Genomic DNA, 13,616 nt, shown 5'->3' on the forward strand with positions numbered 1-13,616 from the left:
AGTACCGCTCTGTGTGTGTGTACACATACCCCTCAGCTCCACTACTCACAGACCTGCAGGTAGAGTACCGCTCTGTGTGTGTGTACACATACCCCTCAGCTCCACTACTCATAGACCTGCAGGTAGAGTACCGCTCTGTGTGTGTGTACACATACCCCTCAGCTCCACTACTCATAGACCTGCAGGTAGAGTACCGCTCTGTGTGTGTGTACACATACCCCTCAGCTCCACTACTCACAGACCTGCAGGTAGAGTACCGCTCTGTGTGTGTGTACACATACCCCTCAGCTCCACTAATCATAGACCTGCAGGTAGAGTACCGCTCTGCGCGTGTGTGTGTGTGTTGTAAAATGCCATGTTCAAAGAGACACACGCTCAGTAGTGTGTGTGAACCTTCTCAAGTGCACAGCTGTGCCAGGAGCTTTCAGCCACCATAGAGCCTGAAAAACTGGCTGGGCAGGCCCGCCTACCCTGGAGGAGCAAAAGGAGGGCCTCAGAGTATGGTTAAAGGCCCGGTCTCTGAGGCCTATCGTCAGCCATGATGACAGTGACAGGGACAAAGTCAGCAGTGGTACCAGGGCTGAAAGTAAGAAACCCTGCATTCTGTCTCTCTCTGACACAAAAGGACAACTCCTGAGCCAAATCACCATAATATTTACACTAGCCAACAGCAAACCCATGTACCGCACCGCTTTCCCTTGTCCCAGTTTAAACACTACATCAGCCTGACAAGCCGGCAAGCTGTGCCAACACACACGCGCTCGTAACCTCGTACACCCTCAGAAAAATAATACCTCTTCTGAGTGTGGTGTTATTGTTCTTTGTGCACGTCTCCATTCTCATGTTCTGCTTGGAGCACCTCTTCTCATTCTCTCTCCATTGTAGTGGGCACGAGAAGAAGTGGCTGTGGGGGAGGGAGGACGATGTACAAATAACGGCTCCTCTGTTTGGGAGAACTGTCATGTGACACACACACACACACACAGAGAGACAGAGAGACAGAGAGACAGAGAGAGAGAGAGAGAGAGACTGTCAGTCAGGCAGATACAGAAAGGAAAAGGAAAAGATTCAAGACATATTGTTGCATACACGTTAGCACCAGGACAGGAGTACTTCTTTTGTCAGGCCAATAAAACCAGCCAAATTGAAAATGAGATGGCTGCATGGCTCAATGTATTTCCTGTGCCGTCTGCTCTGTGGCTTAGGGCATGACAGCGAGAGGGGGAGAGAAGGAAGAGAGAGAGAGAGAGAGAGAGAGGAGTGAATGACCAGAGCTCAGAGGCCACTGTTAATAACCTCGTTAATCAGAAGAGTCATTGAAATCTAATGTTGAGTTAAAGTTCAGATTAATTTGCCCTTGTGTTCAGTCGCAGCCCTGAGGAGCTAGAGGAAACATGGACAGTTTCATAAGAGAGAGGTTCAGAAAAGGGAAAACGTACAGTTAAAGGAACGAGGTACAGATTGGCGAGGAGGATTAGCTCCGCTGACTCGTAATGTCAGGAAATCATTTTACCATTGCGATCTGTACAGTTGTTTGTTTTCCTCGCAAGTTTTCATGTCAATTAACTCGTGACATTCCTGGATTACTCATATTAATAAAGTCTGATTTAAAATCAACAAATATGATAGTCAGTTGAAAAAAGGTTATGGGTACAAGAGTGTGTACATATCTGGCTCTGTTGGCAAAATCACTACATATCCCATTGAGCCAAGAGGGGAGATGCTGCCCATTGTCACAGTTCCAAGACCAGTCAGAAATGTCCAGCCAATGACGCCGGTGGATCTTAAAACTGAACTTGGATCCGCTTTAAGTAGCAATGATATCAGTCTCGAACCAGTCATGACTATACAACAAAACAAGATTGTAGTTTCTATGTCCTGATATCAGGAACTGGCGGCGAAAAGTTAGATGAAACAATTCAGAGATTGAAACTAATAAAATCAGATGACATATTTAAGGAGAGCAAATCGATAAACAATCCCAAAATCAGCTGTAACTGCCAATAGTAAAACAAAGCTTAAAACAATGGTTTGAGTGAACCCTGTAAACAAACAGAAACTGAAATGGTGAATTTGGTTCCGGACACACTATAGGGAGTCAACGACCGATCATATTCACCTGAACGAGCTCAAACCCCTGACGGCGCGGTCCTAAAAATGTCATACCGCGTTCCCCCCTTCAGGGAACAGTAGTTATATTCACAACTGTACGTTCCCTTTTAGTCGGTTACTCTGTAACATACTATGGGGACATACAACCATGCTGCAAGACGGCTAAGAGGGTACCAAAATAGGAGGCCCACGGCAGCCCAAGCACACATGTTCCACAGGCTCCAAAATAGGGTCAGAGCCTCATGACGCTTGAACTGTCAGAGCACCATACAGGGAGCCAGAACCTGCTGCAACTTGACTATGCACACTGACCCGCTGCCACTGCAGCCCAAGTCCAGAGACCCCATGGATCCAAGAACAACACTTACCTTGCGAGCCTGAAATGTCAGAACTCGGACAAGGAACCGCAAGTCCAAAACAACTGGACATCTGGTCGTGACTTGGTAAAGGCGTACACACGTTCTGCATAGCATTGACCAGAGTCTATTGTCCACGGCAGCCCAAGGCATAAACCCATAGGTTCCAGCAATAACCTGGAAACTGTGTACTCACGCTCTGCCACGGGAGTAGAGCCGTCAATCAGGACATGCCGAGATGGCAGCCATATAAATCTGCAATTTGGAAAAAGAAAGGCCCTGTTGGAAAAGCTAAAGCAACAACAAAATGTCTACTCTGAAAAGGATAAACCAACCCTCAAACGCACGCGACTTAGACATATACAACCCTCTCGTAGAAGACACGTGCCGACTGTATCGTCGTAATCATGGTCGAGGATATAAACCCCTAGCCATCAAAATTCCACCTTTCAGGGGCCAAACACACAGCTCTCTTGTCTGCCGTCGTGAGTGGCAAACGCTCCCGTATGCCTGGGATAATAGATCGACGACATGGTACCCGCCACGGGTCCCCGACCAACAGAGGGGTTGTCTCTGCGCTAACGGGGAGCCACCAGAATCAACACAGACCCTTCTGTCGGACCCTGGCTAGGCCCTTTACTTTTGTCAATCTTTACTAATGTCCTGCCACCGGCACTGAGTTAGGCCTGTGTGTCTATATATGCTGAAACACTATACACGTCAGCTACCACAGCAAGTGAAATCACTGCAACAGAAGAGCTGCAGTCAGTTTTAGAATCGGTGGCAAGAAATGAAATATTTAGGACTAGTTTAAAAACTAAAAGCATTTTATTTGGGACAAATCATCCACTAAACCTCAAAAAATATATATTGTAATGAATAATGTGGAAATTGAGCAAGTTGAGGAGACTAAACTGCTTGGTACATCCCTGTATTGTAAAACTGTCATGGTCAAAACATATTGATGCAACAGTAGCGAAGATGGGGAGAGATCTGTCCATAATAAAGCGCTGCTCTGCTTCCTTGACATTGTTATCAACAAAACAAATTAGTTTTGTCCCACCTGAACTACTGCCCAGTCATATGGTCCAGTGCCACAAACAGGGACATAGGCAAATTATAGTTGACCCAGAACAGAGCAGCACAGCTAGGCCTTAAATGTACACGAGAGAGTTAACTTCAATAACATGCATCTCAATCCCTCTAAGCTCAAAGTTGAGGAGAGATTGTCTGCATCACTACCTGTCTTTGTGAGAGGTACTGACATGTTGAAAGAACTGAGCTTTCTGTTCAAACGACTAGCACGCAACTCGGACACCCATGCATACCCCACAAGACATGCCACCAGAGGTCTCTTCACAGTCCACAAGTCCCAAACAGACTATGGGAGGCGCACAGTACTACATAGAGCCATAGCTACATGGAACTATATTCCACATCAAGTAACTCATGCAACCAGTAAAATGTGAAGAACAAAACAAGTGGATAAAACTACACCTTATGGAACAGCGAGGACTGTGAAGAGAGGCACACACACGCATGCTAGCATACACTCTACACACAGGTACACTAACATTGTTATACTGCTGTATTATGGATTCTGGATTGTAGATATGTTGTGGTAGACTAGTGTGTAATCTGTTGTGTGATGTTTTATTTCGTTTATAAGCCACAGAATGAATGCGAGCCCCAGTGTTCCCACGGGGCAGTTTTGAGGATTAGGGCCAGGAGTTTTACAGTAGGACCAGAGATTTCTCTCATGTCATGTGGTCAGGGTTACACTCCTGACCCTATTTATGGACTTATTATCACAGTGGCCTGGCCTGTGTATCAGACTGTATCACTGTCCTGGTACAGTAGTGTCTTAACTCATTTACCATGTTATCACCTTCTCTAGAGTGGCTCCCTGCTCCCTCCCAGACATGCCCTCCCAGATCAACAAACAGCAGAGCTCAGGTCAACCCCTCCTGTTGTTCTCTTTCACTCAGCTGCTCCAGATCCGTCCGAATCACTCTGACAAGTCTGGGCGGACAAATACAGTATGGCCATGAATTTTCATTAGAAATCATTACCACTGCATCAGATACAGTATATTTCAATCTGGATTTAATTGAGTCTCTGCAGTAGGATAATTAGTGAAGCAGCTTCCTGTGTGTGACTGACCAGGGTGGGACTGTATGGTAATTATTATTTAATTTGCAGGGTGGAAAAGCTGAATAATAGAATAGAGTTGGAAGATGGGCTACCTTTAAGTAGGTGCAAACAAGCAGAATCATGTCTCAAAATGGTGTTGCATATTTCCTGTCAAATTATAATAACATTTTGTGAGAAGATCATGTCACTATCTTGTGTTGTTGCACTGCAAACTAGTAGGCTCTCTCCAGTGTCCTATCTGCTTATACTCTGAGATCCATATATAGCGTGTGGTCCAGGTTCTGGCCTGCAACAGAGCAACACCTATTTTCTGTTCTGGGGGCCCTGTTCTGCAACGCCTCCAGGCTCCAGCACCACTCTGCACTGCTGGTGTACATATTACCTCAACTAACCTGAACATTGACTCGGAATATAGCCTCGTTATTGTTACGCTTTTCGTTTTTTCATTTCCTTACTTTAGTTTATATTTTCTTAACTCTTATTTTTCTAAAAACTGCATTGTTGGTTAAGGGCTTGTAAGTAAGCATTTCACGGTAAAGTCTACACCTGTTGTATTCGGCACATGTGACGAATAAAATGTGATTTGGTCTCTTGCTACAGCAACAAGCAATATGTGCAAAGTCCCTCTGCCTAGGGTTGGGCGACATCCAGATGTCCATACCGTCATACCGTCTCTGTACCATACCAGGGTATACGGTATTACCGAATGTGCACACAAGGGGCGCAATAAATAAAATACCTGGATCTTGATCCAGAAGGGGATTGAATGTATCTGCTGTAACCACGAAGCTTGATCTTCACATCCAGCCACTTAGCAAACCAAATGCATATCCCTGAGCTGGATATATTTAATTTGACACATCTTAGATTTCTTAGTTACTATAAGTTAAGTTTAAGTTATAAGCAGCAGCTTGGCACGCACCACAGCAGCCCCGCAAGGCAAAAATCATACCAACTATTTTGATATATACTGTTTATACCGGGGTGTTGCCCAAGCCTACCTCTGTCCAAAAGGAAGAAACATACCCTGGCCTGCCCCATGTACCACTGGACTCTATACACACTATGTACACACCGACTCAGAGTGGGGGGAGAGACAAACACACACACAGCAATGTGCATCATGCAGTGCCTGAGCTTTGTGAGTCAGTACCTAGAGGGATCTGGTTGTGCTGGCCTAGTGCTTTCTGCACTGCAATACACCTAACTTGAAACCTAATGCCACTCGGCAATGCCAATGACCGACTACCACAAATAGCATGTGCAGAGGTACTAACACACATGCAGTCAGGACACACAGAACCCCAATAATAACAGTGCCCTACTGTATGTATCACATTCATCGATTATGCGCAAGTACAATAGCTTTGGTCCAGTTTTCCACAAATACTCATATTTTTGCTAGTGGTTGTACTAAATTATTCTCCAATTAATAAAGTTTATTTTGTTTACAATGTGAACCTAGCTAGTCAATGTAGCTGGCTAGCTAGCTAGTAGTAGCTTATTGACTTCATAAATCTTAGTAAAATAACCAGTGGTGTATAATCGAGGCCATATGCAACCAAAATCAACTTGATTTCATTATTTCAATTCACAAGATAGAATCAATGTGAGCGTCAGCCATCAAGAATTGAACCTCGCGATTCTTTGACGCTGGACGTGAAGCAGCTTTCATTGACTTCAAAGGAAGAGTTTCCTCAACGGATGACGACCAGTGGCATATGGGCTTATCGGTGAGCACTGATGCCGCCCAGTGATAAACAGTGCCCACTTTGTCAAAAGCAGGGGTGCAAAATATTTTGCTTATCCATTCCCAGCACTCCTCTCCAGGATGCTGTTGGAGACATTGCTGCTGCGCTCCACCAACGTTCCGGCAAAAAATAAACATAAATCATGTCGCAGATATAGGATATGGTAGAAAGAGTATGTGGCCTTTTCTGTAGCCTACAGGCTAGAGATAAATGTACGACAACGCAATGAGATGGACACTTTTTACATCATGCAGGTTTCTCCAATCAAATAGCCGAACATAAATGGTGCCCAATTAAATAAAAAATGCGTTGTCAAGTTAACAAACATATCCTAAAAACAGGACAGGTCAAACTAAAATGGACAATCACAACTGTTGTCCGGGAGTTTCACTCAATTGTCATGATCAGTGCTTTCAAGTTTGACAAGCTGATAATAGCGAAAAATTAAATACTTCTGCATTTCCCGCTGTGTAAACATTGCAAATAGGCTCAAGATAACTCCTGATAAAGTTGGGTAGCTGATATTCAGAGCTTAAAATAGCCAAACTGAATAGTCACAGGAATCAGGACTAATGAAATTATTTCAACGGCCTGTTTTACAAATGGTGGACCTACTACATGGATGGGCCTTCGTAAAATTCCATTGCAGCATACCCTAGCAAGACCCCAAAAACGGGCCCTGCAAAACTACAATAGTCCCAGTAAGCAAAATGACATTGAAAAGACGTGTAAAATAAGTATTTTCCAGACATTGAAGTTAGGTTCAATTTAGGTTCTGAATGAAAGGTGAAGACACATTTTCCATACGTTTAAAATACACATTTTCCAAGACATTGAAAAATGCATATTTTGTGTGTGCGGTCCAGATCGGCCTTGATTTCCACATCCACGGACATTGGTTTTTGGTCCGGTTCAGACAAACTCTGAACCAATCATAGGAGTCTATGTTTGGTTCAGATTTTGTCCGGTCTGGACAGGCCTTGATTTGGTCCAAACATAGGCATCTATAAATAAATAAAAAATTCAACTTTCATTCAGAACCGAAAATGGACCTGATGTCAACATCTGGAAAATACATATTTTCAACATCCTGGAAAATATGTATTTTCACCTTTTATTCAGAGCCTAAATTGAACTTCAATGTCTGGAAAATAAATTTTGTCTGTGGCAACACGTCATTCATGTTTAGCAAAAAATTTTAATAATATATTTTAAATATTATTTTGGCATTAATACGTGTCATATAACAGTTTGCAAACAATTTAAAAAACAAATCTTTGAGTTAATAAAGTTACATACAAACATGGTCTCTTTTCTGCTTTCTTGAGTAAGGCAGCTCCAAAATGCAGGTGTTTCAGCCTGGCTCAGTGCTTTCTGTGGGGGTGGGGCAGCAAGTGGAAAATACGGAGTGTAGGGGTTGGTAATGTTCTCTAGTTGCGCCGTGATTGGCTCAGTATTCTGTCACTTATGGGGACCCTACGTCACCGCAAAATCTAGGGGGAGAGATCGCCATTTAGGTTAGGCCATTTGATCCGTTAGTGGTTGGGCTCGAAATCTAGGGGCAGAGCTAAAAAAATTCAAAGCTCCTTGGGTGCTGCCATAAAGTTACATTAGAAGTGTACATCAAAGAAGGTTCACGGTCATTGGCCACAGATACAATGATTTCAAATCATGTTATATCTACAGTAGCTTTGATTGGACTGATCATGTCAACCTCATACTTTCAAAATCTTAGTCGTCATAATGAATAAAGTTGACAATATACTGGCAAACCCTTTTCAATCGAAGAGAAATTACAGATAAAACGTATCGGTGCTCATCGGCCATTGGACATAAACATTAAATAACAAGTTGGTAACCGCAAATTCAACAATGAGTGGTTTAGAAGGAATCAGTGACTAACTGCAAGCATTGCAAAGCAATCACTAGCCTGCTATTCATTGGAGTGGGTGTGTGGTTTAAGTCTGGGTTTAAGCATCTCTTTTACAAGCTTAAAAGGATAAACTCTCAACACCAATGGCCAGAAAAGGTTGAATACATTGGCCATGCTGCCGTGTTCAAAACAACTAAACTCGGAAATCTCAGACTCTAGTGAGTTCAAGACAACTAGAAACTAAAAATAAACGAGCTCCGACTGGGAAAAGTCGGGAATTCGGGCCTCTTTCCAGAGCTCTGACTGACTTGAAGATCACCGACGTCATGATTCAACCTTGTTTTTTTCCTGAGTTTCCAGTTGTCTTGAAAGCACTATAAATCCAGAGAATGACAGCCTTTGATAAAGTTTGGTGACAAAATTTGCCAACAAGAAGGACCACCACACCACCTTCCTGTTCAAGTGAGGACAGCACAACAAGGGGAGTCCAAAAATGTATTGTAAGCAGCTGCATTAATGATGTAATATGCCAGGGAAATATGTATTTTATTTTTATTTCACCAGGTAGGCTAGTTGAGAACAAGTTCTAATTTACAACTGCGACCTGGCCAAGATAAAGCAAAGCAGTGCGACACAAACAACAACACAGAGTTACACATGGAATAAACAAACACAGTCAATAACACAATAGAAAAGTCTATATACAGTGTGTGCAAATATAGTAAGATTAGGGAGGTAAGGCAATAAATAGGCCATAGTGGCAAAATAATTACAATTTAGCAATTAAACACTGGAGTGATAGATGTGCCGAAGATGAATGTGCAAGTAGAGATGCTGGGGTGCAAAGGAGAAAAACAAATAACAATATGGGGATGAGGTAGTTGGGTGGGCTATTTACAGATGGGCTATGTACAGATGCAATGATCGATAAGCTGCTCTGACAGCTGATGCTTAAAGTTAGTGAGGGAGATATGAGTGCAATTCGTTCCAGTCATTGGCAGCAGAGAACTGGAAGGAAATGCAGCCAAAGGAGGAGTTGGCTTTGGGGATGACCAGTGAAATATACCTGCTGGAGCGCGTGCTACGAGTGGGTGCTGCTATGGTGACCAGTGAGCTGAGATAAGGCAGGGCTTTACCTAGCAAAGACTTATAGATGACCTGGAGCCAGTGGGTCTGACGACGAATATGAAGCAAGGGCCAGCCAACGAGAGCATACAGGTCGCAATGGTGGGTAGTATATGGGGCTTTGGTGACAAAACGGATGGCACTGTGATAGACTGCATCCAATTTGCTGAGTAGAGTTTGAGGCTTTTGTAAATGACATCGCCGAAGTCAAGGATCAGTAGGATAGTCAGTTTTACGAGGGTATGTTTGGCAGCATGAGTGAAGGATGCTTTGTTGTGAAATAGGAAGCCAATTCTAGATTTAATTTTGGATTGGAGATGCTTAATGCGAGTCTGGAAGGAGAGTTTACAGTCTAACCAGACACCTAGGTATTTGTAGTTGTCCACATATTCTAATTCAGAACCGCCAGAGTAGTGATGCTAGACGGGCAGGCGGGGGGGCAGCGATCGGTTGAAGAGCATGCATTTAGTTTTGCTTGCATTTAAGAGCCGTTGGAGGCCATGAAAGGAGTGTTGTATGGCATTGAAGCTCGTCTGGAGGTTTGTTATCACAGTGTCCAAAGACGGGCCCAGTTGTATACAGAATGGTGTCATCTGCATAGAAGTGGATCAGAGAATCACCATCAGCAAGAGCGACATTGATGTATACAGAGAAAAGAGTCGGCCCGAGAATTGAACCCTGTGGCACCCCCATAGAGACTGCCAGAGGTCCGGACAATAGACCCTCCGATTTGACACACTGAACTCTATCTGAGAAGTAGTTGGTGAACCAGGCGAGGCAGTCATTTGAGAAACCAAGGCTGTTGAGTCTGCCGATAAGAATGCGGGGATTGTACAGTATTGTCTTTTACTCGATGGCGGTTATGATATCGTTTAGGACCTTGAGCGTGGCTGGGGTACACCCACGACCAGCTTGATAATCAGATTGCATAGTGGAGAACGTACGGTGGGATTCAAAATGGTCGGTGATCTGTTTGTTAACTTGGCTTTCAAAGACTTTAGAAAGGCAGGGTAGGATAGATATAGGTCTGTAACAGTTTGGGTCTAGAGTGTCACCCCCTTTGGAGAGGGGGATGACCGCAGCAGCTTTCCAATCTTTAGGGATCTCAGACGATACGAAAGAGAGATTGAACAGGCTAGTAATAGGGGTTGCAACAATTGTAGCGGATAATTTTAGAAATAGAGGGTCCAGATTGTCTAGCCCAGCTGATTTGTAGGGGTCCAGATTTTGCAGCTCTTTCAGAACATCAGCTATCTGGATTTGGGCGAAGGAGAAATGGGGGAGGCTTGGGCAAGTTGCTGTGGGGGGTGCAGAGCTGTTGACCGGGGTAGGGGTAGCCAGATGGAAAGCATGACCAGCCGTAGAAAAATACTTATTGAAATTCTCGATTATTGTAGCTTGATCGGTGGTGACAGTGTTTCCTTGCCTCAGTGCAGTGGGCAGCTGGGAGGAGGTGCTCTTATTCTCCATGGACTTGTGTCCCAGAACTTTTTGGAGTTTGTGCTACAGGATGCAAATTTCTGTTTGAAAAAAGATAGCCTTTGCTTTCCTAACTGCCTGTGTATATTGGTTCCTAACTTCCCTGAAAAGTTGCATATTGCGGGGGCTATACGATACTAATGCAGTACGCCACAGGATGTTTGTGCTGGTCAAGGGCAGTCAGGTCTGGAGTGAACCAAGGGCTATATCTGTTCTTAGTTCTAAATTTTTTGAATGGGGCATGCTTATTTATTCTTTAATTTTAAAGAATAACCAGGCATCTACTGACAGAATGAGGTCAATATTCTTCCAGGATACCCAGGACAGGTCGATTAGAAAGGCATGCTCGCTGAAGTGTTGGTGTATAGCCAACACACATGTAGCCTATAGCCTGTTTTAGAGAAATGTAATCACAGAACATTGTAAGAGCTTTCGCTGTCTGCTTATATGCCCCCTTTATTTATGCTACGGTTCTGACTTGGTGTACATGGAGAATACTCTAAGAATGGCACATGTTCTGAATGTCACTGTACATTTCAAAAGTGCTGAACAAATAGTTATATATACTATGTCTGTCCTAGCTCACTTAAGAATGTCTTAATTGAAATTACGGATTACCTCTTATCCGCTCGTCGTCCCCTTATGCCATAGTTTGTACAACTCAATTGTCAGTAGAAACCACATTTGTTTAAGAAAGTAGCTATATCAGCTACTGATAGCCAGGTGTAGCCACAGTAAGAATTCACTCCATGGTGCTGAAAATAAAGCTCTGCTGTTAGGGCATACATAAAGCTGTCCCAACTGTTTGTGGGCACAGTTTGTCACTGTTACAGTGAAATTCATGTATTGTTTAGTGTTGTGGCTTGCTGGCATGCATGAACATAACAAATTATTGAGTTTGCCCCACCAAGAGTTACATGCTAAAATCGACACTGCATATTTTACACGTCATTTTGCATACTGGGACTATTCTAGTTTTGTAGGACTGCATTTTTTGGTCTTGCCTAGGGCGGCAGAACAGCAAGGACCGGCCGCTAAAGTGATGTCACGTTAACATTGCATCATATCAACCCTAATTAGGGTTGCACTCCACCTCGGCCAAAGACAGGCGAAAATCACCACCTGAGATTCAGACAGTGGCCAGAGAGGGGATGTAGTGAGCGAGAGCACAAATTGAGAGGCAGAGAGTTGGGCAGATGAGCGAGTACAGGACAGCTAATAATAGATCTCTCTCTCTGCCTGGAGGGAGACGCTGACTTCAGAGCAAGCTGTGCGCTGTATTTTTCTGCCGCCGGAACAAAAGCCATATGCGAGCGGCGAATCATACACATCGCATTCACGGATGAGGACTGCAGATGGAGGCATGCAGATAAAGCCAGACAAACGTAGATTGCATGGTCATCTAATCACAAGAGTGCAGGACTATATTAGCCAATGTACAAGCTGATAGCAGAATATAGTGGCTAAGCAATAAAGCAAATACACCCATGTTAATGCATGTGCATCGGTCCAATTATTGCAGTGGACCAGCAGCAGGGGATAGCGTCCAGCGACTAACCAGCAAATCAGTAAGCTGTTATATTATTGTCAAACAGAAGTCTAGGTCCTTATGGCGACGTAACGTAAACACTAAAAATTATCCTAAATTGCTCAATACTACGTTACCCAATACTATGGTTGCTGAAGACACATCACTAAAGCACATCAGTGGCCAGAGAATATTGAGCTGTATGTGTCTCGATATGATCGCCTGTGGGCTCATGGAGCAGTGACACTGTCAGGTAGCCATAGGCATACAGACAAGCATCTCGAGCACTCAGGAGCCGTAGATCTCGACACAAGTCATGTGTTTGAATTAAGGCGTCAATTAATAGTAGAGCTGCGCCGCCGGTCCAGGTCTAGCGTGGCGGAGCAAAGTTGCTCCTCGCCTCAACACACAGTTGTGTCCAGCTGTGCTGCAGAGACACACTGGGCGCATTGTTTCCCGCAGGGAAAGAGAGGGTAACGTCTCTACGTGTGTACACACAGAGACACACATACCTAGATACTGCATAAAGGTGATTGTCTTTAAAACAGCCCAGGTGTCCTCTGTTCATGTTGCTTCAAGTCCAGAAACAAACGGCATTGCAGACGAGAGGAAGAAAAGAGAGAGCGACAGGGCAAGGGGGCCAGTGTGAATGATTTTTTATATATATTTTTTAACAAATTGGTAAAGCATTAAAGCCATCGAACTGTATCCAACCTGAGCATAATGCTAAACGGTAAACAAAACGCATACCTACTATAGTACTCCATTTCCCCTATAGTCTCCTTTCTCTTGACGCATGCAGATTTGTCTAACAGAGACATACATGTCCGAGAGCCGAACCCCAAGACACAGGAAGGAAAGCGCCAGGCAATCACAGCCCGAGTCAAGGAACAACAACAAAAGAGAACGCTACGAAAGAAATCATATGTGCACGTTCATTTAAGACGCTAATAACGTTTTAAAACTAATAGCGAGTATTTTATGAATGTAGCTACTTACTTTACTGAACCAGTTCCTCTCGGTCCACTTGAGATTCACCGAGCTTTACGCAGACAGTCAGGCGGGAGCTGGCGCTACAGCGTGTGGATGGGAACCGTATTACTACTTCACTGAACGTAAACTATGGTTTGCGTCATTTTACCAGGATGCCACTATTTCGCGCAGTAATGCAGCCATCTTGCTTATGACTTTACTGTTTAATGTAAATATTCTGTTCATTTTTTGGCAATAAGAATATA

The 13,616-nt window shown here is 43.8% G+C and overlaps 1 protein-coding gene across 2 annotated transcripts in view; it reads right to left on the reverse strand.

Moving 5' to 3' along the window:
- The window catches only part of LOC120054475 (uncharacterized protein C1orf21 homolog), a 28,242-nt gene extending 14,766 nt beyond the window's left edge, over positions 1-13,476 (reverse strand). The window contains exons 1-2 of one of the 2 annotated variants that reach the window (XM_039001898.1): positions 13,378-13,464; positions 795-956 (exon numbers count right to left, since the gene is read on the reverse strand). The gene's annotated coding sequence lies outside the window, so the exon portion shown is untranslated. Of the gene's footprint in view, positions 1-794; positions 957-13,377 lie in introns of both variants that reach the window. The other variant, XM_039001897.1, reaches the window with a different exon arrangement.
- Positions 13,477-13,616: the final 140 nt, after the last annotated feature.

This window comes from Salvelinus namaycush, chromosome 10 (assembly GCF_016432855.1).
Source record: "Salvelinus namaycush isolate Seneca chromosome 10, SaNama_1.0, whole genome shotgun sequence".
Taxonomy (NCBI): Eukaryota; Metazoa; Chordata; class Actinopteri; order Salmoniformes; family Salmonidae; genus Salvelinus; species Salvelinus namaycush.